The sequence below is a fragment of the Falco peregrinus genome, chromosome 9, assembly GCF_023634155.1.
Source record: "Falco peregrinus isolate bFalPer1 chromosome 9, bFalPer1.pri, whole genome shotgun sequence".
NCBI lineage: Eukaryota > Metazoa > Chordata > Aves > Falconiformes > Falconidae > Falco > Falco peregrinus.
In genome coordinates, this window is record NC_073729.1 from 31,102,945 (window position 1) to 31,130,529 (window position 27,585).

General features: G+C 43.9%; 1 long non-coding RNA gene across 15 annotated transcripts in view; it reads left to right on the forward strand.

The window, feature by feature from the left end:
* The window catches only part of LOC114011706 (uncharacterized), a 153,646-nt gene that overhangs the window by 105,051 nt on the left and 21,010 nt on the right, over positions 1 to 27,585 (forward strand). For 3 of the 15 annotated variants that reach the window (XR_008748650.1, XR_008748651.1, XR_003553750.2), the window contains exon 3: positions 19,630 to 19,762. The exons of 3 other annotated variants lie outside the window; for them this stretch is intronic. This is a non-coding gene — a long non-coding RNA (uncharacterized LOC114011706). Of the gene's footprint in view, positions 1 to 279; positions 1,515 to 19,629; positions 19,763 to 27,585 lie in introns of those variants that run through there. 9 more of the 15 variants (XR_003553753.2, XR_003553754.2, XR_008748655.1 and 6 more) reach the window with 9 other exon arrangements.

A 27,585-nucleotide genomic window follows, 5' to 3' on the forward strand; every position in this document is an offset into this window, starting at 1 on the left:
TATGGACTCACAGAAAAGTACAGAAATGTCCCTTGTTTTCTGTACAAACCACAGTAATTATCTTCTATGTATGTATGTGTGTGATTGCAGGTAAGAATTATCTTACAGAGCTCTGGAGATGTTTTCCCAGCCAAGAAAAATGGTGACTTCTACTTCAGCTCTTATTTCACCATCCAAAAAAAGAGAAAAGATAGAGAAGTTGAGCAGTGCAGTGCACATAACTCTCTCCCTACAATAAATATTTTGTAAAAGCAGGCTCCATTTGGGTAGTAATTTATTTTAATTTTTATATGCAGTCCTGTGCAGACCCCAGACTTCTTTACTTTCTTTGGATACACTGAATACATCTGCTAATACTCACATTTACAAGCAGTGTACACATACGTGTTTAGATGCCTGAATATACTGTTATAGCACAATTTTTCTTGAAGTGAGATTAGAGCATAGCGCGGGTAATTAAACAGTGATCTCTATACAAATTTAAAGGGTTGGTACATACTTTCATATGGAAGCACAATTACAGTAATTTTATGTGCATACTGGCTGCATAAAAGCATGAACGTGGTTCTGAAAACTTGGGCCTGTGTTTTGTATGTGTGAGTGCTGTTTGCACATGCTAATGTCAGGCTTACTCACCTGGAGAGGCTGCCTTTGAAGCCCTACCGCTGCAGAATTGCTATGTAAATGTGCCTGCGCTCCAAGACTCGGTAGATTTTCAAATGATTTGAAAAACATTCCTTGAAAATTAAGACTCTTCTTCCCATCTCCTGTTGGGCATTGCCAGATCTGAGCAATACATAATACACAGCTGAATAGATGCATTTCCTTTTTCTTCTTCCCAGATTGTGCTGGAGTTACACTGGAATGCCGCAGCGCTCCAAGCTATGGCAGTTACAGACTGTCACCAAACAAGCTATTTGTTCAATTTATTACTAACTCACTTACTATTCATTGTAACTTAACCATTGTGCAGACTCAAGATGAGCTGATTATATGAACAGTTCATTCCACACAGTTCTGTGAACATCAGGAACCAGCCATCCCGTAGATGTAGAGTGTGCAGTACTGGATGATGCCGTAATCCATTAATTTTGTGTTTGAGCATATTTTGGATTTAACTGTTCCTTATCCTCCTTTCCTTGTGATAACGCGAATGCTTGCGAGCACACTCCAGTATTTTTTTCATCACGATCAGGCTCCAAGCCAGAACTGATGTCAAGGATCCGTGTAACGAGAACAGCAGGTTTCCTGTAAAAGGGATTGCCTGAATGATGGCCTGCGTGCCGCATCAGCAGGGACATGAAAAGTATGAAGACACTGTTTTGTTTTTGAAAGTCTGAACTCAAAATCAGCTGGGAAAGCAACGTGATTCCAAGCGACCGCTTACAATGTAGGTCAGTTGAATGCAAAAGTGAAAGCACATGTACCATCAGATTCCCACGTCTGGAGGGGGAGGGGATGTCAGCCTGCAAGTGCAAAAAGCCCCACAACTCCTGCGTGACTCGTGCGTTGCGGTGAGTAACACGCACGGCCGCTGCGTGGGTGGCAGCGGCAGGGGGCGAGCGCCGGTGCGGGTACGGGACCGCCGGCGGCGGGACTGGGAGCGGCCGGCAGCGTGCGCGGTGTGCGCCTGCACGTCCGCCCCAGCTCCACAGACTGGCCACGCTGAGGTTTAGCTGCAGCAGCACCACCATCACCGCTGTGAGCAGCCCACCGCCTGCGCGGTGCGGACCGGGGCAGGCTGGAGCAAGACCCTCTGCCCCGCGGCAGCAGGTCCCTGCGGGCGCGCAGCCCCTCGGTGGGAGCCCCGGAGCGGGCAGGGGAACGGGGCAGCGGGCCGGGCTGCCTCCCCCTGCCCCGGGCCGGGCTGCCTCCCCCCGCCCGCTCCGGGCCGCGCTGCCCTCCCTCTGAGGCAGAGGCCGCGTTTGCTGGAAGCCGAGCGCGACGGGCGAGCCCTGGGCGTCGCGTTGCAGGGAGTTGCTTTTCGTGCTGCTCCAATTAGGTGATGCAGTTTCAGTTACCAACAGGCTTAATTGCAGTAACAGTAAGCGCCTCACCACTCACAGTCATGTGTTTCTGGTTACAAGAAGCTGAGCGGAGCCGGGCCGAGGGAAATCCCCTAAAAAGGCCAGCGCGGGGCTGTGCGCACCGCCGCCGGGACGGGCACCGCTGGGGGACTCGGCTCGGCTCGGCTCGGCTCGGCCCTGCTCGGCTCAGCCCGGCTCGGTTCGGCTCGGCCCAGCCCAGCCCGGCCCGCCCAGTCCTCGGCTGCAGCCACCGGCCCACGGGCCGGGCCCTGGCACCCGGGGCTGCGGCGGCCGCGCGGGGACGGGAGAGGGTGCTGCCGCGCCGGGCTGGCGGGGCACCACCGAGACGGAGGGGCCCGGGGCTGCGGTGTCGTGATACCGACACCGCGAGGGGCGGTGGGAATGGCGGGAGTCGCGACAGGGCATCGCGCCGAGCCCAGGGCCGGGCCGGCAGCAGCAGCCGGCAACACGTTTGCACTGACCGTGCTGCGCTTGCCTGCCCCACGCAGCCCTGGCAGGCCCCACTGGCTGGAGGGGTTTAAAGTTACCTATGAAAATGATCTGGGAAACAAGTTGTCTTCTTTTTTTTTTCCCCTCCCTGTGGCTGAATAAAAATGATTTGTTTATACAGAGTCATTAATTTGGATGAAGTCTTATGTATGAATTTTAAATGGATCGCTATCCCTCAGTGGCACAGATACTCTTCCAGGATATGAGTGTTGTAATGCAAATTAATTTTACTTATTTCCAAAGTGGATTCTAAATTAGCATCCACACAGGGAATTAATTAGGAGTAGCTGTTGCCTCCACAAAAAAAATGATCCTTGAATCCCGCAGTTCTTTAGGGGTCGTGGAATACTGCTGCAAGATGGGACTAAGATGCCTGAAATGTCCCACTTAACCTTGTAGTCATTGCTTTCAAAAAGTCAGAACACACTGAGCATAAAGGCTTTCTTCATACTAAACCAGAGATAGATCACCCTATTATCAACTTCTTCTAGACAGCATAATGTGTTATTAAAACTTCCTAAGGGGGTATTAAAAATAATTATTTCTGAGGGTATGGAGATGGGAATATGTTGCTGTGGGGTGGGGTAAGGTGAGGTGTGAACTTGCCGCATATCACCTATGCTGTGGTTTGCCTTGTGTGCTTACTTTTACCCTGTGGTGAACGTGAAGCTGCTCCAGTATGAAAGAGGAAGTATCTCTCCGACTTGAGACATCTTGGTAAGCACCGCAGCAAAGCAGTAATATTTTTAGCTCTCCTTAGTGACTTGAGGATGTTTCTAATGCTCATGCATACATCTAATCCGTAAGTTCTGTCAGGTTCTACCTACAGTAGTATCCTACGATAACGTGTTCCTCCATTTGACCGACAAGAGCTGTCAGAGCAGGTGATGAGTGCAGAGTTCAAACTTGGGTGCTGAGAGAGGCCAGCCTGTGAGTAATGGTCTGTCACTGGCCTCAGACCATGAGCTGTTTGCATAACTTTGGCTCAGAACAAACCCAAGCCGAAGATGATAGATGATGCCATATAAGCTTTCCCAGTTGCTCCAGTTGGCTCATTCCAGTCCGATCCAGATCAGCTGGGCCCCAAGGTCGTTAGCACTCTAGAGCCCTTTATTGGCAAAGGTGACGAGTTTGTGGCCTGCCTCCCACTGTTCTGAAGGATGACAAAAGGGAAGGTAAACAAGTAAGAGCTATCTGCTACTCATGGCCTACTCTGAAGCTTCAGCAGCAGGGAGGAGAAGGGATGAGCCCGTGGTAAGTTACACAGGCTGGTGCTGTTCCTTCAGAGAAGCCACCGCCCAGTCGGTGTCTCTGGTGTGCATGTGATTGCTTATGCACAGATGAGAGCAGTCTCATACCCCTCAGAATTTAGCCACTTCCTAAGTTTGTGGTTTGGTGAGCAGAATAGTATGTTGTGTTTGTTGGCCTCAGAAAGTGACTAAAATTAGAAATTGACCTGGATGTGATTTCCAACTTTTTTGGACCAACTCTCATGGCTGGCATTTCCACCTTATTCTTCCTCCTTGCCCTGTGCATTAGCCACTCATGTTGCGGGGCTCAAAGGAAAGCAGCGGTGTCATTGTACCTGACCACTACCTGACCTCCTAAGAGCATATAGGAGGAGCATATATATATAGGACTAAAGTTGGACATGCAGGACTAGCCTACAGCTAGCACCTCACGTTGTGCCTACCAGTAATAGCAGGAGCCTGACTCAGCAACACAGGAATACTTTCCAGTCCTGTGGTCTTTGTGCTCCAATCCATTCTGCTGGGCACAGCACCAGCAGTTTTGACAGACACACCTTGCCTTTCCCCCCCTCCCTTTTATGTATCTGAAGCATTGAGAGGCAGTAGCACTGAGGTGAGCACACATTAATTGGGTTTAAGATCTCCTACAGGTAAGCTGTTTTCTTCATCCTTAGGGGAATTCTTCCTGCTCCAGGCAGAACCTTTTTCCTTGGCAAATGGTAGCAGCCTGCAGTACATCTTCCCTCTCCTTCCCTCTCCCTTCCCTTAGGTTTGACATTCAGAGACACTGAAGTCATGCAGACTCTTCGAATCCAATATTCATCATTAATCCCCCCTCCTCATTGCCTGGCTTTCTCTATTCCCTTGGAAACTACCACTCAGGAGAATCATGGTCATGGGGGAACTGTCTGAGTCTCACAGAGGGTTCTGGTAATACGCCCACCACTCTTCCCCATGGTCAGGCTTGGGCTGCTCCGCTCCACTATATTTTCACTGGGGTGAAAAAAAAAGGAAAACATTAGGTCAGCAACTCAGAAAACCAGGGAAGGAAAAGGCTTCTTGGTGAAGGCAGGGGCCTCCAGCAGATGAAAAGGAGAAGGAAGAGCAACTGTACCCAGCCTGTGACTTAGTGAATGCTGCCACACATGCATCTGAGTTTCTTGGCTGAGACTGTGGGTCACCATTCCAGTGGGTGGGGAAGGCTGAGCATGAGGAAGGCACCGTGTTGTATGTTCACACTCTAGTGTTGGTAAGGGTCTATCAAATCATCTTTTCCCCATGCTTATGTCTGTTCCTCTGGGCGCAGCACTGATTGTTAGGGCAGCTATGGCCTCCCTCCTTTTCTCTCTTATAACCATACATTCATGTGTCCTAAATGTGGCAGCACTGGTTAGAGTGTAATCTGCTCTTTATACTGAGGTCTGACCTGTTACATTTCAGCTTACTTCTCTCAGAATCCTCCATGGCATTTATTATAATTCTGGAATTCAGGCAAAACCTCTGTGACACCTGAGGAACCTCCTCTTTCCTCCAAGGATCCCTGATGTTCTGGGAACTGAAGACCATCTCATCTCAATTCTGTAGTGAGTCCCTCTCCAGACTGTCTAACCTGAACACTAAAAGATACACGAGAGGAGATTTTTCATTCTGCATCCCTAAGTGTCAGTAGGGTTTCATTGTTCGTTTGGATTTAACCCCTATCCATTTTATGTTGAAGGTCCCAATAAATCCAGAACTACAGGTCCTGCTTACTTCTGTTTAGATGGGGATGTCTGTCAGATCCTCTGGACACTGAGGTTAGGCCCTTTGGAGAAAGGAGAGAATTTCAGTCTTTCTAAATCTCTGAACTTTGTGCTCATGTCAGGACCCAGGAGGGAAACAAGTTTCAGGTGGATAGGGACTTTGCTGAAAGTATGTAACCAGTCTCTTACCTCAGTGACCCCATATCTGGGGGAGCTGCAGTTTATAAGCAAACAGCAGCACTAAAAATAAATATGTTTTGCCCCTGTCTCTATGCTGTATTTTGTGTGAAAGTATGGCTGAGTGGGTGGACTGACTTTTCCTTGTTCCTTTTTCTTTCCTTTTTTTTTTTTTTTTTTTTGTTTAGCTTAAAAATACATTGTCATTTTCACGAGGCATGACCCACCCCGAGGCCTTTTCACTTCTTTGTTCTGGAGTGGGTCTATAGCTTCTCCCTTTCAGGCAGCCTTGGCTTCAGGCATCTTAGCAGAACAAGGGGTTGCTGGTCGCATTTATCTGTGCAGCTTCTTTTTTCCAGCCAGTTCTACTTCTGGTACACCAGTGCAAGTCTCCCCCATTCTCCTCCCTGCTGCCTTATCGGAAAGCCAGCCTAAGACCCATATGGGCCACCTGCCAACACATAGCTCTGCGCTAACATGGGATGAAACTCTTGATACTGCCTTTTTTAACTTGTTTTTCAGGTAGTTCCTACCCTTTGAACACTGACAGTTTTCAAACTGTTATTCTTACAGCTCACCAGGTCTAAACCCCAGCCTCTGAACTTAAATTTGTGTGCCTGTTTTTTGTGGGCTAGGGTAAAACAGAACAGAACTTTGCAAAGTGCCTGAGCTATTCAATCCCAGTGAATTCCGCTAGGAACTCCTACACATGTGTAAAATACTGCTTCCAAGGTTTGGGCACAAAGATGCTATACTTTGTCCATGAGTAATTAAGCTTGGATCTCCCTGTGACAAGACGTCTGTGAGTTCCAGAAGTGTGCTGGCATGGCTGCGTGTCCTAAGGTGGGCCAGGGTTATCGGGGTTAATGGTAACAAATGGATTTTGCAAAGGATATAAAATCTTACATTTTCCAATCAAAATCAATGTGTAGGAAGTTGGAAAAGTCCTTTGTGTGGAAGGTCATGTCTGCCTATGATAAGAATCATGTCAGCCTTTAAAGTACAATGCTATGTGCTCAGCATGGGCCTTTCTGGAAAGAATGAAATGAAGTTCTAGCAAATTGCCAGGCTTGGCCTTGCTATCCTCCATCTTCTGCCTCATACCCCGCAGCCCACAGTTCTGTGGCACTGTGTGAATGCTTGCTAGATGCATCGGTGGTAGAAAACATCCCTTCATGAGATTCTGCTGCAGAATGGCAATTACTGTATTAATCTGAGACAGAGGGGGCTAAATTAGAGCATGGAGGCATGAATCAGAATGCCGTTCTGATCTGATGTCCAGTGATAATGCTAGTTTCAATTCTGCTTGGAGAAACTTTAAGTGTCTAGCCACCAGTTCTTTGGTCTCCTCCCAGAAAAAATGATATTGCTTGTTTGTTCACTCAGATCACTTCCCGCTTTGGGAATAATGCACAGTAGAAAGAAAAGGAGGTGTCCCATCAGTTTGAAAATGGAGTCTTTCAATGAAGCAGAAAATAATCCCACAGAAATGTCCATGTATGTGGAAGACTTCTGAACAACCAGCTAGAACAAAGCAGTGAAACCTGATCAAAGAGAACAAACTCCATCATTTAAGCTGGTTTTGTAATTGTAGTACTTTATCAACAAGTAGATATTGCTGGAAGGGCTGGCTGACTGGGTTGTGCAGATGTGTAACATCTGTGCACATTTGGCCTCTGGAAAGTGTCCTAGTGATGGTTCATTCCAAAAATTTTATTGGTTTTCTAGCTTTTCTCTTGACCGGATAAAGGAAGAATGTTTTTTTCCAAGGTCATTTTTGGTGAAAGCGTTTTCTGGTTTAGATCCAGTAGACCAGGGGAGGCAGACTATAATAGCGGAATTAGATTTCAGTTCTCCTCAGTAGAGGAGACCATCAAAGCCTTGTCACAAGGTTGTGTCATTGATGACAATCTACCTTGGGCACACAGATGTGAGCACTGCTGGTCAACCGACAACAGAGGGAACCAAACCCCCAACCCACCGCTTCAGTGTAAGTTCTTTAGAATGTAAAGAAATCAGGAGTCTTGGTCAAGAAATTAATACGGCTCAGAGGTCAGCATTTTGATCTGTTCTGAATAGCACTGGTGAAGGCTGGGGCTCCGTCCCAATGTGCAGGGCTGGCTATTATGTGTGCATAGGATCAGGATGAAAAGGCAACAACATCAGTCACATCCCATTCCAAATCAGATCTGCATGTGGAAATGGACAGCGGACCTTGCTAGCTACAGTCAGCAAAACAGGGGGGGTGAAGGTGATGTATTACCCCCATTGTCATGATACAAAGTGTGACTGTCCCACTGAAGTGTGACATGGTCAAGCTTTATGTCCAGTAGAGAATTTCTCAGCTCTGCTCAGAGACATGAAACCATCTCCTGAGGAGAGGTAGGTATTTCACTTGCGTTATGGCTGTGAGGACCTGTATTTGTGACACACACTCTGAGTAAGTGACTGTGCTCTCCTTCTAAGTCTAGAATTTTCTCTGATGTAAAAAGAAGGGCCAGATACCAACTACAGTAAGAAAATGCTACCTATTTTTTCTTCTTGGCTACACTGTGATCTTAGTGTGTTCACCTTCAGAACCCAGGATACAGTCTAGATTTTCCCCAGAGCTTTACCAGTGCAAACCAACTGAATAAAACATGCACTTGTCCACATACCTGCAGGAAGGAGAAGGAACAACACAAACCCCAGTGGCTTTGCTGCTTACCCTCTTTTTGATGAGTATGTTCTGTGGTTTCTAAATTCCTTCCTTGTGTTAAGACAGTGGACAGGTCCCTCTGTTAGTAAAACATGTATAAAGAGGTTTTATTCTTTTGTGCTCACCATCTAGGTTTGGATGGGTATCTTCTATGCGGCCCCAGCAGGATACAGTTCATGAGAGGCCTTTCTCTCAGCTCCAAAATTCAGGGAAACCTGAACTTTGTACAGGGGAGGGGAAATTTATCCCCTAACATGTTCCTCCCTGACAAATCCTGCTTTCCATCCCCCACTAGCAGTAAGCTGAATGATCTTTTATGAAATACAGACTTTATGGGTAACTTGGTTATTGATCGTTCAAGATACTGGTTTTTTTCAGAATGTTCCTTTATGAGCTTGGGGTGGGGAGAAAATAGCAACATACAGGCTAGCTTAGTGAATGATTTAATATAAGTAACTGTGTTTTACATTTACGCACTTAACTTGCACTTGATCCAAACGTCTGTAAGTGCTTTACAAAAAGTGATATCCCCCCATTTTGTGGAAAGAGAAACTGAGGCACAGGTTCAGCTCAGTTATTTGTCCAGTATCCCTGCTGCTAGGAATAGAAAAATTAGTTGTCTCACATGAGAATCATTAGAAAATACATACTGTCTGGAATATTACTGAATTCTGAAGTCTTAGGAACAAGTACAAAAGTTTTAAATTGGGCAAGGAAGTTCTTAGCTTTCTTCAGCCATCGCCAGTATGTAATATCTAATTTAAATACAGCAAGAACATTAATTGGAACTTAACACTGTCGTCTTTTTCTTCCTTTTTCCTTCTCTTTCAAAATCCTTAGATTTGGTTTTGTTTGTATTAATCAACCCTTTGCACCTAAGGCATTTATCAGCTGCTCTAGCCTTTTTGTTTCTTGTTAGTTTTTTTCACGGTGTGCTGATCTCTTGTAACTCATTTCCCTGTACTGTGATTTGCACTATGCAGTTCCAACACCTGGGCACTCTGGGAGCATGTAGCCTGCGATCCTGGGGGGGGGGGGGGGGGGGGGGGGGGGGGGTATATACCCGACACGTCTTGAACAGCCTCCGCCTCCTTGCAGTGGCTGCCCATAGGTTCTGTGGTTTCTTTGTTTTAGCCTGGCAAAGTTCCACTGCGGTGAAATCAGCTCAGCCCCGTGAGCTGGCAGATGCATGGATGGTCTAAGGCTGGCCTTAGCTTTTGCCTTATTTATTTTGTTTGCTGATGGATAAGCACTTTGTCCCCTTTGAAAAGCTGACCACTTCAAAATCCAACCACTCTCCAATATCTGATTGCACCACAAGTCCTGGAAAGTCTACTGACATTAATACGCATCTTGAAGGAAGGTTTCAGGAGGTAATTTGAGCTGGGGTTTTTTTTGCAAATCATGTGTGTACCAATGAAAATGACTCCAAAGACATCCTGACTGTATCCATATTTGCACAGTAGCTAGTTTGCACAGTGAGTTTTCAGATCTGTTTGTCACCACTACTACACTATAAACGTTAAACAGTAATGGTAATCATAAAAGCACCATAAAAGAGTCTACAGATTGCTTTGGCTTGGCCAGATTCACTTTGGGGTTTGGATGTTTTGGGGTTTTTTGACTTAAAATGGTTATCTTTTGGTATTTAGCATCCGTCCTGTTTAGCTGGCTTCCAGCCAAGCCCTCCTTCCACTACAGGTAAAACAGACCAGCCGTTGGGTTGACAGCCTGCTGTACTCGCCATGAAGAGTGTGGCCACCTCCCCCTGTGGAAGTGGGACTTTTACCTCCCTAGACGCAAAGGTATGGCACAAGATCCCATTTTAAGTGCCACATGAGATTCTGGGAATACTCTCCCTGGTCCCAGAATACTTTTAGAACTGTTTATCTAAGTTTTCTCATGGTATGCCAAACCACCAGGTGTTCTGTATGCCTGGGGCCATGCTTGTTCTGGAAGGCTTCCTTGTTTTTTGTTTGTACAGACAGTTACCGTGGTCTGGATAGTGGGTTCAGTGTGCCTCTCCCAGTGTTATATGCATATATCCATTGATTGAGTGCATCTTTTCATGCTTCCCCACGACGACCCATGTTAGGATTACTATGACCACATTTCAGCGTCCACTTCCAAGGACTGCAGTGGGTGCTGGACAGGACTTATGGCTCTTTAAGCTGTGTCTGCCTTGATCATTTTAAATACTACCTGTAGGCATTTCTTGCTTCTATACAGCCCATTCCTTCTCAGTCACCTGGGACCTGAGCTGTGCGTTTTTAAACGTTTCTGTTTAATGTTATGCAGCAGCCACCATGTTGTTGTCAAGATGAGTTTATTACAGTGAAAACTGGGTGAGATTCCATGGCCTTATGTTATGCAGAAGGTCAAACAAGATGTCCATCACATCCAGGAAAATATAAATAGAAACTGTACAAAAACCAGCAGAGGATGACTGAAGGAGAGGTGGTCATGTGAAAATGCCCCAATTTATGTGCCCAGTTTGGGAACAGAAGGTTAGGTTGGTTCCCCACATACAGAGAAATACATTTATTTGGAATTAACCTCTGTAAGATAATTTCTTCTCTCTTTCCCTAAGTGCTTAAAGCAAAAAGACCCTCTGAAGTATACAAGAGCAGAGTCCCGTTCAGTCCACACAATCAGCAAAGTCATTCTTTTCCAGCTCCCAAATGAAACAAGCAGCTCTGTGGTGCTGTCTGTCTCAGATGGTTCACATACCAAATTGTTACTGGATAGAAACTAGAAGAATTATGAGACCAGGAAGAACAAATAACACTTCTTTGGGTATCACATCACCACTCTCATTTTTGTCCTTTAGAAAAACAATTAACTGCTTAATTGTTTTGTGCAGGTGACCATCACAAGGAACAGGCACAAGCGGCTCTTTGGTACCTGGCCTAGGTGGTGGGTTTGATGGCAGTGCTCTGTCTGCTCCTCCATATTTACACACGACTGGTTTGTGCCTTTGCAGAGATTACTCTCCCTTTTCAAACAGAAAGCAATGACTGGATCAAACCCAACATTGTTTAAGAGTGATCTGTGAGTCTGTGGTTTGTTTTCTTGTTTTATTTGTAAAGGTCAAAGACATAATTTTTTTTTTTTTTTTTTTTGGAGGTAAAAGTTAACTTGTACTCGGGTCTTTCACGGTGCTGAGCTGGAGAGGAAGTGAAAAAGTAGGTCTTGGTCAAAAGCACAATATTTCTTTGGTAGTTTGTCTCATCAAATACGTGCTCAAAGTGGAAGCTGATCACGTCTCCCTGTGGAGCCACTTACCTTCCTTTAATACCACAGTCTGCCTGTCTAAATGTAACCACCTGGATTTGGGTTTAAATCTAACAAAGCCTCCTGTTTCTGACCTGATTTTTCTGGAGTGCCAAACTGCTGTAAACTTCAGTGAGGTGTGTTTCATAGTAAGCACTGTGCAGTGCTAGACCCGTGCCTTGTCTGGGATGTGAGTGAGCCAGGCAGGAGGATCTGGTGTGCTGGAGACTGGAACGTTAATCTGCATTGCAGCATGGGGTTCGGATTGAGCAGCCTCTCTTTAGGTCCCTGGCACAGTGACAGAAGGAAGAAACTACTCAGGACGAACAAATGCTTCCTACTTCACTGGGGTGAAAGAGACCTTCAGTGGATTATTCTTAGCTGTTTTTCAAGGTAATAGCCAGTGTGAAATTCTTAGTAAGGGATTGCTTGTTACAGGCAAGTCAGTCTTCCGTGCCAGTGAAATGTTCTGCTGGGTCTGATACTTCTGTGAGGTCTTTCAAGGTTATTTACTTGGCTATATCATAGACATTGTACATAAACACAGATACAAATAGGCTTAAGAACTAAACTCCCGTTTTTTACAACTTTCTCAGTGCTCAGTAATAGCTAAATGACGCAGAGAGACATTCAAAATAAGAGTACAATTGTTATTGAACAGGATATCTTATTCATCCGAGTATGTCACATTTTTAAAATGTAAGTATTCAGAGGTGCAGAAGCAGTTTCAGTGAATGTTTTGTATTGGGGAAAAAAAATGAGAAAATGTTTTTGAAACAACATTTTTAATTGACCCATCCCCTTTCCCCTCCCCCCCCCCCCTCAATTTTCAGTTTGTGAAAATCACCAACATTTTTTCCAAGGAGATACCAGGAAAGATTTTGAAATCTCAAAAATAATCAGAGGAAAGGAAAAGCATTTCCTGCTGATCTCTGCTTGGATGCTTGGGGGAGTATGACATTTTCTGCAAAATTGACAGAAACCAGGTTGGATTTTCACTGCCTGCCGGGCAGGTTTGAAAACCTGCTTGATTTCCTTGCAGCTCACCTGCCCAGCTCCTAGGGAGCCTGCTGATAGACAGATGAAGAGCTGAAAGCCAGAAGCCCATCTCTCTAGCTCTTCAAATCTCAGGGCTGTTACCTATCCTTTTCTGGACATCTGAGAGGAGTGACTGCTCTAGCTCTATGCAACCCATCACTGAACTCTTTCAAGCTAGGTCTTCCAGGTTAATGGATCTCCCATAACCTGCTGGGATCTTCAGGATCTCTGGCTCCTGGGAAGCCTGAGAGGCTTGTGCTCTTTAGCAGACTTTAACACTGACCCCTCCACAGCTCTCCAGGCAGGATGCATGGGACCAGCGCTCCCTGAGGGCTCTGAGCTCTAGAGGCTTGCTTGCTGGTTCCCACCTGTTGTCTCCTCCAAGGGTCAGGCAGCTATTTCCCCCAGAGGGCAGGTATGCAGATTCTCCAGCTGCACTGTAGCATGTCCAGCTTCAATTCAAAGTTATCAAAATTTTTTCAGGAATGTGAATTTGTCCACTAATTCATGGTGATTTCACTGAAGAAACTTTTGAAATTGAAATGAGACCAGTTGAGGAATATTCTTCAGGTTGTAAAGTGAGAAAACGCATGGGTTGAGATAAAGACAGTAATAGGTAAAGCAAAAGCCATGCACACAAGCAAAGCAAAACAAGGAATTCATTCACCACTTTCCATCAGCCGGCAGGTGTTCAGCCATCCCCAGGAAAGCCAGGCTCCATCACTTGTGGTGGTCACTTGGGAAGACAAATGCCATCAATGCAAACATCCCCCTTTTTCTGAGAAAAGCTTCTTTTTCCTCCAGCTTTACATGCTAAGCATGACATTATATGGTATGGAATAGTCCTTGGGTCAGTTGGGGTCAGCTGTTCCAGCTGTGTCACCTCCCAGCTTCTTGTGCCCCCCAGCTTCCTCACTGGTGGGGTGGGGTGGGGTGGGGTGAGGAGCAGAAAAGGCCTTGGCTCTGTGTAAGCATTGCTCAGCAGTAACTAAAACATCACTGTATTATCAACACTGTTTTCAACACAAATCCAAAACATCACCCATACCAGCTAATAAGAAGAAGAATTAACTCTATCCCAGCCAAAACCAGCACAGAAGGCCAGCTTGTGACATCTCCACTGAGTGTGCAAGCTCTGGCAGAAGGTTTGCCATGTGCTCAGAACTGTGTTTGGGACCACACTAGCTCATTTTGTCCAAGCAGTTTCATTAGCTCCTGAAACAAGCTGGGGTGGAGGGTGAAGCCTAGAGAGAGTGTTCCCATATAGTTCTGCCAGTGAATCACCGAGACCATGTGGAATATGGCTTGCATTCAAATGGTTGACAGCGTTTAACCTCACGGAGCTCTCAGACACCAGGACCCGAGTGCTTTAGCTTTTACTAAACAAATACTTTTAATGATTTGAGCCTTAACAGGAAAGTCCAGTGGGGGCTGTTGAACTTTGGAATTCGCTGCAGGGGGGCACAGGAGAGATTAGAGGCCATAGCTAATCAAAGAAAATCTGCTTGACGTTGTACTGCTGCTTGCACAGCCCCCAATTCATATCTGTGACTCCCTTCTGCCTTAGAGGGAGCTGCCTCTGCAGACTGACCCTTTCTTTGCTGAGTTTCCTATCAAGATCTTCCAGGACAGCCTCTGTTTCTCAGGCTGTGAATTCCTGTCAGGTTTTTCAGGGACCACTTCCCTCCCCCCAGCTAGTTGTCGCAGTTTTTGCACCGCTCCTGTTTTGAATCAGCACACCTTTTTCCATGGTTATGGGGTAAACTGAATTGTCAGCTGAAAGGAATTTTTCAGCTGTTCTGGTTGACTGCACAGCTGTACCAAGAGCTGTGCCAGCAGCACGGTGAGTGTGGAGGGTGGGGGCTGCCTGTGCCACCGAATGTGAAACCACAGCCTCCATCGTTACAACTGAAAAAGGCTGTGTTGCCAACAAACCGCTAACGGCAAAGACATTGGCTAGTTCTTCATTTTTCTTGCAGGTAGTGGAAGATAAAGATGGGCCTTCAGATTTTGTAGAGCCAAGAGCTCTTCAACCCAGTAGGTCCAGATGTTGAAAATAAAAAGCCTCCAAACTGAAGTGCAGGTGGTGGGTTGGTTTGTTCCAAGGTTTATTCCAACCCAGCTCTCACTAGGGTCTCATGTTAGCGTTATGGGCCTTGGAGGCTTTGGATCTGTGCATGATCATAGCAGATAGAACTGTGGAAACGTGAAACTTCATTTGCCCATAAGATACATGTTCCCACATCACAGCCAAAGCTCATGCATCTGGAACTCAGCTGGCAGGACTTTGTGGCATTGCTGCACATCCACTTTGGACAATGTAATCTGCTGTACTTTAAGCTGTTTGTGATAGTTGGAGGTAACCTGGATGACTTTGTACTGAAGTAGATGAGACAAATGCACACTGTTCTGCTAACTCATCTTCCCTTAAAGCACTGTGGAGCAATAACTTTCAGAAACAGTGGTTAAGATGTACCCAGAGTGAAGCAATATCTCAAATAGCTTCCTCTGTTTCTGCAGTGTTTCTCTCACCATGTTCATAAACAGGTTTGCAAATGCTTAACCTTGTGCTGTGCACCCACACTGATCCCTCTCAACTCCTTGTTGCTCCTGTAATATTCAGATTGATGGGCCTAAGCACCGGAGCACAGCTACACACCAAACTATCTTTCGGCTGCATCTGCATCTACATCCCAGTTGGAACATGTCTTTTAAAAGGCAGCCTTTTGCAGTTTCATACTTCAACTTACCAATTAAACTGCTTATCAGTGTGATTCTATCAACAGGAAACTGGTAAGAAAAAAAGAAGTACCCAACCCATATACCACGATGTTATCTAATCTCTATCCAATCTGCTTTCTGATTGGGGACGCATGCAACAGACTGCAGTAACTGTATGTCAGAAGGTCAAAGAATACAGGCAGGGGACAACAGTACAAATAGCCGGTTGGGACTCAAAGAATCCAGAGCTGAAGCAGATTTTAAAGCTGCTTAGTAATCAAAATATCTCACTGTACAAATCTGCCTTTTCCTTGTGGTCATAGCTCTTCTGTTTTGTAGTCGTTGGGATGTTCATCACTGCATCAGAGATGTGACAAGAGTGTTCTGAGCACAGAAAGGAAGATGGAGATAGGGTTTTGTCTTAAACCATGTACCTGTACTTTGCAGATGCAGAAGAAAGTGGTTTCACTTACTGTAAAAGAGACTTTTTTTGGAGTGAAGTCAGTTCCCAAAGTGTTCAGCTGTTACAGTTGTGTGAGGATATAAGACTTAGCTGAAAGCTTTTATAAATAAAAGAGGTAAAATTATATGTAGATTTACAGTTGCTATAAATTGGAAATTGTTAATGTTTGTAATTACAGTAGACTGCTTTTGGCACCTGGAAGACGCTGTAGAACTACTTTGATTAGAAAAGATTCAGACGCTACCTCTGGTGCTCAAAGCTCTGGTGCACAAGTTGAGGTTGTGCTCGCCACAGACTGAATGCCAGCTACCATAGTTGAAAGAAGGCCCTTATGTCAGAGCAGCCCTGGCAAAAAGGAAAACCAGCAGATCATCTCCCTCACCTGCCCTGCAGAAAAAGGTGCAGTAACAATAACAGAATACATGCCAAAGCGACTGACCAGCTGAAACTGATGGCACAACAATCTTGTCATCCCTTCCCACTGACCCCAGGCTTGCCTAAAACCTCTGCAATCCAATTATTAGTTTTAATCCGATTGTATTACTGCACTAAGCATATTATTTAAAGACTATACAGGTATGGTTAGCTGGAATATGTGTGAGGCTTGCAAATTAAATGCATTAATGAAAGTGGACATGGGTGCACGTCAACAATCCATTTATAAGGAGTGAGGAGCAATCGAAGTGGGAAGACTGAGAATGAGAATTTAGAGTCAAACAGTTTCTTAGGATTTTATTTCATAGATTATGGAGTTAACTAATTCCTGGTTCAGAGACTCTTTTCTTGGATCTGGTAGGGGACATCCTGATAGCAAAAGAGGCTAAAGCCAAATGTGACTCAGCTCCCTCATGTGCATAATCCTGCTGCACTTAAGGTGTCAATAAATGAAGTGGGAATAGGTCTTAATAGGGAGTTTTTATTCAGAAAAAGTAATAATTGGAAACATTTCCTTAACTGGTCTAGGAGTTTAGCAGACTTCACTAGGAAAATCTGTTATTACAAAAGCAGCAGTTGCACACCCTGAAGGACTTCAACCCAACTGTCTTTCCTCTATCTGGAAAGACTGATTTAATTTTTTTCTGGCTAAGGCACTTCTTGGTATGCTATTTGTAAGCAAGTAATTATTTCAGTAAAATACACCGTTGATATCTGTTTTAGAAGGAGAGATCTTAAACATTAAGATTGGTCTGGTGCAGAGATAAGAAGATACTGCATTCCACATCATTGTGGCGCTGCTGCTTTTAGCTCTGCCAGTATCACAGTTACAGTATGAATACACGGTGGAAATCACTTCTTAGTTTGGCTGCTGTTCCTCAGTGAAGAATTGTGTACACAGAGCATTGGTGCTTTTTATTTTTACATTAAGTCTATGAGCTGAACTCATCTGATGATGGATTTTAAGTGGTCCTCACATTATTTGGATAGCAGACCATCTGGGAATCTTGAGTACAGCAGATACAAGCCAAGGAATTGAAAATTTGGCTGTATGAGATGGTGAATGCAATTCCAACTTGTTGCTTGAGTTGGGGAATGAAAATTAAATGTGTGTGATAGAAGATGTAGCAAATAAATAAAGATGATTTAGCCTGCAAATGCACTGCTGCTCCATATGTAGTGAATGGAGCTGACGTGGGATTTAGGTACTCCTGCTTCCTTCATCACTGGTGTCTGAATGAACTAGAAAAATTGTGCTGACTTTTTTGTCCTCCTCATTTCTGACTGCAAATGCAGATGATGCACCTTCGGGAAGTTCTATAAGCTCTCCAGGAGCAAGGGTATAGGCATTCTAGGGGTGTGTGATGTATATAATTCAGAATGGATGTCGGGTCAATGTTTATTGATTAAAAAGGCTAACTTTTCTCTTTAAGTATATGTGTCTTTCTAGGATTTTGGCCTTCTGTTTTTTCTTACTGTTTATATAATTGCATCATTGTTTTTCCATTTCTCTCTCTTTTTTCTTTTCTTTCCTTCTTTTTTTTTTTTAAGCAAAACCTCCACTTTTTTTTGCAGAAATGCCCTGAGTCTATGCTGGATAAACTTAGGTTTTGCAATCACTGAAACCTATGAAAACTGCCTTGTTGTCTATTGCTGTTTGACAGGCAACGTTCAACCTGTGTTACTGGTGTCATCTCCTTGGCCTGGCTAGCTGTGTACTCACTTCCCTTCAAGTGGTTAAGTTAGTGGTTGTTTTGTGTCTATAATTTAGCTACGGAAAGCAGATCTTCCCTAGCAATGTGGTACTAGAAAAATCCCTAGAACTATTTCATGTTTTTTCTTCCCACTCGGTATTATGAAACATTCATGATAAGTTACTGATGCTAGCAAATGCTGTGTGATGATCATGCGTGCACAACAATATCAATATGCTTTTTATAGCATATAGGTCTATAACAGGAGGGTATAAGAGAACCACCTGCTGTGGGTGACACAGTGGGGTGGCACCTTGCTCTTCCCATTGACTGCTGCCATTTCTGCTCTTTCAACCCACTGTTTTAGCTAGAGGAACGCCTAGAGGACATGAAGAGGGAGGAAAGGAATTTAAAAAGGGATTATTTGTATCACTTTAACTTAAAAGTTATACCGCTAAAGGATAACTCTCACTTCACTTGTGTAAAGGTTGCCTTTATCAGTGTAACTTACCATGGTAACTTACCAAGTTAATTTAGTCCTGGTCTTTGCAGAGCACCTGCTCCAATTCACCCATGTTTATGGGTTTGGGTATGAATCTTTATGTAGAGATAGTTGAATGGATGTGAAAATCCAAAGTGAAATGGTTATACTAAAATAACTCACACATCTTTCCTTATTCTTACTTCTTGCTCCTTACAGCTTGGATAGACTCCCACCAGTCAGAACAGCACAGTTTCACAGAAACTCTACTGGTTGTGGGAATCAGCATTCAGAGCTGGTTCTGGGAAGCCTCCACTTCCTAAAGCATCCGCTGAGACTCAGGGCCAGCTGAGGTGAAGAGAAAGCTGGAGAAAATTAGGTGCTAAACTGACACATTCCAGCTAAAAGTAGATCTTTCTGAAGTTAACTCTGAAGTTAGGTCCTTTTGCAGGTGCTCTCCAAGCCGTGCTGTTCCCCAGAGTCCATGTCATGGGGAACTTAGAAAGGCAGACCTTCTCAGAGGAGCCTTCTGGAGACAGATGTGTTGGGATGGTTTGAGCCTCAGCGAAAAGCAGTGGTTATATAAACAAAGCATCCTGTCCCCTGCCTTTGAAAGAGAGTATTTTTGAAAGGAATGCGCCAAAACCCACAAGAGGTGAAGGGACATGTAGAGCCGCCTACACCCTCCATATTCCTTACACACTCAGTCACTGCAAAAACAAACAAACAAGACGGGACTGGCTTTGCCAAGATGGTTATAGAGACTGACTCAAAGAAGCCCAGTGTCCTGGCTGTAAACAAAAGTGAATATACATTATTTGGAAAATGAAACAGATTGATATGAAAGCTGTGTGCAAATAAAGGATTAGAGGGGAGGAGTGGCGGCAGGGCATGTGCATATTACCACTGAAAGGTGCCTAATGGGATAAGTGAGGCTCTGTGTGTTTGTCTGGGCTCAAGCCTGTGCTCATATATGTGTCTAACTGAGCGTGACTGCCTACGCACAGATATCCACCCTCTCTGAAGGGAAGGACTGCAGGACAGACCTTGTCATTTCAGCTGTGGGGACAACTCCTGGTCTTGTAATCTTTTTTTTTTTTTTTTTCCTGCTCTACCATAGGTTGTTGGTGCTGCCTTGAGCAAGTCACGGGTGTGTACTCGTATCCATGTGAGCACATACGTGTGCGTGAGTACCCATGTGCATTTCTGAGAGCGCTGCGTGTCTAAGCTTGCATGCAAGTGTGTTTATACAGGTGTGTGCATAAACATGTGTGATGCGTATGTTTGTGTGCAAAATATGGGTGTATCTGTAAATTTGTGACTTTGTAAGTCAGTGTTTCATGGAAAATGTGTGTTGTACATGTGAGTATGCGGGAAGCTGGTTTTGTGTATAGGTGCTTCCTGCCTGTATATAGCTGCTTGCCCATCTGTGGATGGGGCTCTTCCATAGCAGGGAACACTGTTTCATGCTTTACAGACCAGTGGCAAAAGAATGATGCCAAGTGAAAAGCTTATGCAAATCTGAGCTATTGATTGGAGCAGGATAACTACAGTTCCCTAATGCAACAAATGAGGTTTTGCCTCATTTGTTTTGTTGAAACCTTCCCTGCGTTTACATCAAACTCTTTGCAAAAGTGGAAGGTGTCAGTTTGGTTCCACCTGCACTGGGATTCTTTAATCTGCTCTAAGTGCAACATGTCCTTTGGATACAATTACAACTCAGATGTTAAGATAAGGCTGTATCTTTTCTGCATCACTTACAATCAGATTATTACATTATATTGTCTTAAACATAGAGGTCCAGTAGCAGCCCAAGAGCTGAACGCAACTGGGAGCTCCCTAGCACTGGAGGAGGAGACTTTGGCAAGAGTGGCTCTTAATCTCATCTGTGACAAATAGGGTCTGCATATGGAAAGATCTCAGACTCCTTGGGCTTAGTAGTTACAGTGATTGAGCTCTGAAGGGGGTTGGTAGGTGTATTTGAAGTTTATGATTTTAAAGAGGCCTGTACTTCACCTACCCCATCTTAATGATAGAACTGATTGCCTAACTGGGATGCTTAAATTTATTTCCCCCTCTTGTTGTTGACGTTTCCCCTTTTAGGTATCTGATTGTTTTAACATCTCTGAGAATCTTACAACACTTAATTTTCAAAGAAAAACACTTCTCTGTGCCTAGAAAAACTGTCCTTCCCTTCAGAAAATACCTTGTGTATATGCAGATGTATGTGTATATAGATGTATGTGTATTTATGAAATAAGAGTCTGATTATTATCTGCACTAATGCTGTGTACTGCAGTATTCGGTTACTACGTCCTGGCCACATCTAATAGGTGCCGTGCTCAGCAGTGTTGCATTTCGTGGCATTGGTTGCTCTTGTATGATGGGACTGCCTTGTGGGTACTCGGTGGTATCTTCTGTTCACAGATGCAGTACCATGGTATATTGTTTCCTGACGATGTTTGCTTTTAGTAGTCCTATCATCTAGGGCAAGCGCAGGTAACAGAGTTTACACAATTCCTGCTGTTTAGCCTGGCCTGCTTTGTAGCACTGGATTATGGAATGTATGTTGAGAGTCCAGGTTTGCCATGTAATGATAACCCTGTCCAGTCTTGCAATTTCTTATTGGAGCTGGGAATTCTTCTGTTTGAGAAATTGATCATTGAACTTCATTTTGATCTGCTGCATCTGTATACAGTGCCGCGTTATATCTGAGTGTAGAGCTACATGGTTTTCAACATTTTGTGAAATAGCTGTGATTTCTTTGTCAGAAGGGTTTAGTCCTTGGTTTCCCCAACTATAAAATTAAACAAATCCCCAAAAATAGCAAGTTAATTGCCAAGGACTGCGTAGTAACTATGATCAGTGCTTAATTGGCTTTAGATTCCAGACAACATGTAACAAATTACCTTCAGTTTAAGGAATCCATCTTTCTGCAGGCAAATTAAAAAAACGTACAGACAGATCCTAATGACATAGCAGTGATGTGGTGTCTCTCTTGTGTCATTTAAGTGCACAGCATTGTGGTTCACTTGTGACTTTATAATTAAAACAATTCAAAATAATGTTTAATAATTTTAACTATTTTACATATTTGTTCAAACAGTGGCCCATTCTTGAAAAAAAAAGAAAGGAAATTTAAAAGCATAACCATGTGTACAAAATACTTATTGCACAATTTTGCATGCACAATTACCCTGATGGCAAATGCAATTACACACTACCTACCTACAGCTGTATGCACAGACTGGCAAGTGCTCAAGTCAGGATTTTTACATAGTCTGGTGAATTTATTTGGCATGAGAAGACTTCAGGAATGAAGTCTCGATCTGTGGACACAACAAGCTAATCTTTCTGTAAGGTATGATTCTCTCCTAGCTTCCCTTAGAAGTGAGAATTCAGTTCCATCCCCATTGCTTGTTCAGACATTGATCTTTTCCCTGGAAAGCAGTGATGAGTTTTGAACTTCATGATATGTTCATCTGTCCCTATGAAGCAAATGACATCTCACTTTAAATGACTTTATTATCTCTGATGTGATTTGAGTTTTGTGATTTGAGGACTGTTCCCTCCATTGGCAGAAATGCCCTAGGTCTGTTCTGAGCTTTGCTGTATGCCCTGAGAGTGTTATTTAAGCTGTTCACATGGTTTCACTAGCTCGTGGTGCTTTTCAGGGTCTTCATGTTCTTTGTTGGTCTTTTACTCTGGCTTAGTCAGGACTTTTTTTTTCACTTTGACCAGAAAAGCCTTGTTGTTGCTAATTGGCTCTTGCCCAGGTGACAGGTGTAGTGAAGTACTGATAGTCCAAATTTCAAAACAGGCCAGATCCAGATTTCCAGTGTTCAACACTTGCCATTAAAGGTCACATTTTCAAGGCAGCCCCCCTCATTCTGAGACTTTTGTAATTGAATGTCAAAATGTCTGGTGCCTTGCAGCTCTTTCTGGGATGCTAACGGTAGATTTTTCCAAAGGGCTTGGTACCTTCTTGGAAAGCTGAATGAGGTCCTCAAAATACTTGAATTCATGTTACTTTTCTTCCAACAGGTCAAAAATACTGTGTGACAGCGTGAGTCTCCACAAATTATTTGTTAAGTCTATCTGACACAAACTGGCAGAAAAGAGACAGGGTTATGGATGAAGCTGCAGCTGTTCTTCACCCTGTAGGTCAAACTGAATATCTGTAGCAAATCAGTAACCTGGGGGTTGGGGGGGTAATTCCTGTACAAATTGCTTCTATCCCTTCAGTGTCTTGAAGGAGATGGAGTGGGGAAGCATTATTGTTATTATTAGTAGTAGTAATTACTCACCTGTTGCTAAGTTAGGACTCAGTGAATTTTGGTGACTGATTTTAAAGGGAATCCTGTGTAAGTAACAAGTGAGTAAGGAAGCTTTTAGAGAGTTGAAAGCTTGCTGTGGGTTAAACTGCGTGTCCATTTGCTGCCTGTGGCTGAAAGGAGCTAGACAGGAGCCAGAAAGTAATTTTGCTCCATGGGAGAGCACTAAAATTATTTTTCTGGCTTACACAAGGGATCTGATTCTCCTGTCACTTTTGAAGGCTTTGTAGCTATGTAATCTTATCTGAGCTGCTTAATTTACTGTGATCCAAGTGAAAAGAGAATTCAGGGTATTGCCTTTATGAGAAGTGAGCAAGCAGGAGCAGTACATATTTGTCTCCATGTTAGCCTTGCTCATTTTACTCCGACCTTTTGTGAAGTTCTTACTTCTTGAGCATCTTCTATCAGTAAATAATCGTTTTCAGTATCTGAAAAGAACGTGACTAACATGATTCGTTGCATGAGTATATGGTGGGAAGAAAGTCCTCCCATTTGTGAAATGACCTTAAGCAGTCTGGCCTAGTGATGGACTTCTTAAGGGAAAGAGGAAGGAAATTGCAGGGCTATAGCTGCCCTCCCATGTTAAACTGGTCAGTTCCCATGTGATGGAAGAGCATCTGGTTGATTATGCAACCTTCCCTTCTATAGAGCAATTCTATATGCTCTACTGAGATCTTTGCTGTATGATTATTGTTGTGGCCTTACTGTATATACCTTACTTTGTCATTCTTCCCTGCTTGTCACTTGCATCAGAAAAGCAGATATATCATGTTAAAAACTTGCATCAAGTCACTGTAGGGTGTAAGTGTGAACTGGAGACTTGAGGTGTGAGTCCACCAGACAGAGGTGTGTGTGGAGGTGACACTGCCTCTGTCCGAAGGGAAAGGTTTGTCGTTTGTCTTTCTGCACGGTGAGTCATGGAGCAGCACTCCAGCTGACAGTAGCAAAAGAAGCCAACAGGGCGAGAGCATGAGAGAACAGAAAAAGTTGTTTTAAAAAGTCAAACAGTAGACAATCCCTAACTTAGCTGCAATTCCCTGTGGCTGGCAATACGGAGGGGAAAAAAAGACACTATTTTTAATGCTCTCCCAGCTCCGCATTATAAATCAGCAACTAATCTGATTTAGTTATAGCACAAGTAGAAAGATGTTTTTCTGTTGTTGCTGTCCCTAGGAATTCACTCTTGAGTTCTGAATGTCAGAGTCTCTTTTGTTTCTTGCTTAAAATCTGCACTTATCTCCAGATCTGAATGGGAAGTGTTTTGCCATCCTGACAAACTTCTCAGAAATTCGAGAATGTTCCTGTATTCACACTGAGTTGAAACCCACATCTTTTCATGCTTTCTGTACAAAACCCAAGGAAGGCACCCGTGCCAGTATAAGTAGTAGCCTGGTGATTCTGGCAGCCATTTGGGATAAGGAAAACTATTCAGGGGCTACACTTTCTAATCTGGTTGGGATCTGCGAAACCTTTCCGAACAAACCAACAAAACTTCCTCAAAAATATGTACAAAAACATAGCTTGAGAGAGATCTCTTTCTTCTGTTCAAAAATCCTTTTCCTTAAAAATTCCCAAGCAGCTGTAGATGGCAAAGCTGCAGACAAAGCATGCACAGGTGAAAGCTTTCCTGGCCCATTCACAACTCGGTTTTGGCTTTGCAAGAACAACCAGCAGCAGAAGGGCAGGAGCTGCAACGAGGTCAGCAGCTCTGACTGTGAGTACCACAGGGGATAGATTGCTGGGTGAAATAGGTCTGTTTTTCTTGTATCTGTTTTCTTTTCTGGATAATCCTACCGCTGTAGCTCTTGGTCAGGACTGTGATGAGTTGTAACCCTGATCAAGGCAGCTAGGTTGACCAGAGCCCCTAACGTAAATACAGTCCGACTGGGACAGAAGCTGAGTTCATGCTGGGCATGTGTTACTGGCATGGTAGATTGGCTTAGCTGTATTAGTGAGGTAACAGACCCAGTTACTTAGTGTCTGAATCATACACAGAGGATTTGTTTACAATATGAACAGAAAGTCGTTGCTTGTCCTTTTTGTCAAAGAGGCACTATGTGAATTCAGTGATTTACCACTATTTAACTACATATCACTTTTTCACCTTCAAAGGCTGTCCAAGTGGTTTATTTACCATAAATTTAGCCTTGGACTAAAGCTAAGATGCTTAGATACCACACTGATAGATGCCTTAGAAATGCTAAGCCGGAGATAAAGAGAGTACTAACAGACTGAGTGAAATGAGAAGAACTGTCTGGCCCCTTCACAAATACTGAGGATAAACAATAGCGATCTTTGTACTTGGGCTGTAGGCGTGTTGTCAAGGTAAATGAGACCTGGCAGAGGGCCCTATTGTCTCCTTTCCCACAACTCATTAAGATTTACTTGTTTTATCATCAATGAGTATAATAACCAGAGCTCTGATTATGCCACAAGGACATCCCAATGCCAATGATTCATGAAACAGAGATTGCAATAGTCATCAGAAGGGTCTTCTCAAAGGTCTGCTCCTTGTCTTGTAGGAGGCAGGAACAACATTTTTAGAGTGGGCTGCTCAGCAGGGAGCAGTAGGCTGAGATTGCACACTTGCGTGAAGTCTTTTGTGTCCTTTATCCAGCCCTCACCCCCTTAAGTTTATCCACCAGTGATACCCTTCCCTAATGTGCAGCACCAACACCCACACACAAAGGGTGAGTTGCAATAGAGCTGGAGGCTACTTTACTTCAGAGTCTTTGCCAGCAAGGATTGCAGCACATAATGAATCAGCTGGATTACGCTTACCTTGAATAGGTCTGCCAAAAACTCTGACCTGATTTCCTCTCCCCCCACTCTCATTTCATTGTGAGGAGCCAAACGGGCTCTGGCTGCAATGCAGTGCCACTAGCTAAGTTGCCAACCCACAGAATTTTGCAATAATACACCTTTGTCTTTCAGTAGCATCTCTTATCAAACAGTTCATAGTTATTGTTACAGACCTCAGTGCCTCAGTGGAGCAGGTAAGTGGTATTCCCCAAGCTACAGGAGGACCAAATGAGATACTGAAAGATGAACAAGATCTCAGAGCAACTCAGTAGTAAAAGTAAGACCATGCTGGGCTGCTCTGCCACGTTAGCCATTTATGAACATACACCTCATCATTCCCAGGTGCAAATACAGTACATGAGATCTCAACGCTCTCGTTCCTTGTGCTGCTCCACAATTCACTTCTTAAGGAGGCAGTGAAAGATCTGTGATGCTTAATACAGTGGGGCTTGTTCCTCAGCAGATGGAAGTTCAAGTACTGTTCTGCCAGCATTTCCATCTTGAGCTCAGTTCAGGGGGACAACTACCACTGGCCATATCAAGCCTTGATAAAACCCGTTACAGCTAATTTAGAATACATTCTTGGACATGTACACTGGAATACTGTGTTTAAACATTGTCCATGGAAGGGTGGCAAACCTATGAAGACTTCAGTATGTTAGCCTGTATTTCTGTCCCTGGTGGTTATTTTGCTGGAGATAATGCTTCCAAAACAGGAAATGTAACATGCTTAACTCTCCTAGTTTCTAGTTGAACTAATGGATCTACCCTAGCTATTGGACAGTTAATTGCATAAGTAATGTGTTTTAGGGTTTTGTTCTCATTCCTTTCTAACATGGAAAACTGTGTGCAGCAGTGTCCTGTTTCATGTTTGTTTTTAATATACATGCAATACATAGCAACATTCATGTAAGAGACAGCAACATCAAAGTGGAAAAGAATGGAACACAGCGAGAATTGTGAGGCTTCTTAGTTCCCGGGGAGTTTTTTCCACACTCTTGGGCTGGACCACAAAACCCAGCACTTCAGGGTCTCTCCAGTTCTGTGGTCCCACGTACCAGATACAAGGAGCTGGAGAAAGCCTGTGGCGCTGTGCAGGGCAAGCAGCATGTGATTCTCCCTGTCTGCAGTCCTGTGCCTGAGGCCTGTGCCTGTCACACAGTACAATGTGGAGCTTGCCCCCATCAGCTTGTGGTATGGGATAGGACTCAACCCATTCCACTGAGACCTGGGCTGCAACCACCCCTAACTAAATTCTTCATCTTTAAACTCTGGGCAGTCCTTTGCATGCCTGACCTCGGGTCATGGGCTCACGCAGAAGAGGGAACAGCTCGTATTCTCTTGAGAAGCATTGCAGACAAAGAGGGACAGGTTCAATATGTTCAGTCAAGCAAGCGTTAACTCGTGTTTGAGCACAGAAAATTATTTTGTGATACTGCTTCTGCATGGAGAAACTATGGAAGTAACTCTTACAGACTGATTTTTACGAGAGACATGGAGGATATTTTTTACATTAAATGAATACAGAATTTCCTTTGGTGTTTATTTTTTCAGGGGAGATATTTAATATGATGTATTGCATGCATATCTCTCATACATTAAAATAATATATTTTGAGGATTAACTGTCTCCCAAACATCTTTAGGATCCCGTAAGTGTTCGTAACTGAGTTCTTTTCTAGAATAAGATAAATTACTTAGATATATCTGGAATTTTACAGGCAAGTTTATTTTTAAGGCCAGTGCTACATAGCTTTGTCAAAAAAAACCTTACTAATCTTAACAGCGTTTTCCTAAGTGAATTTTTATGTCAATTATATCAGCAGAAGTGAAGTAACTCTCTGAAATAGCCACGCTGCCACTTGCAGAATTTGACTTACTATAAGACAAGCACTTGACGGTTTCATTGCACGCATATACTGCATTTGGACCTTGTCAAAA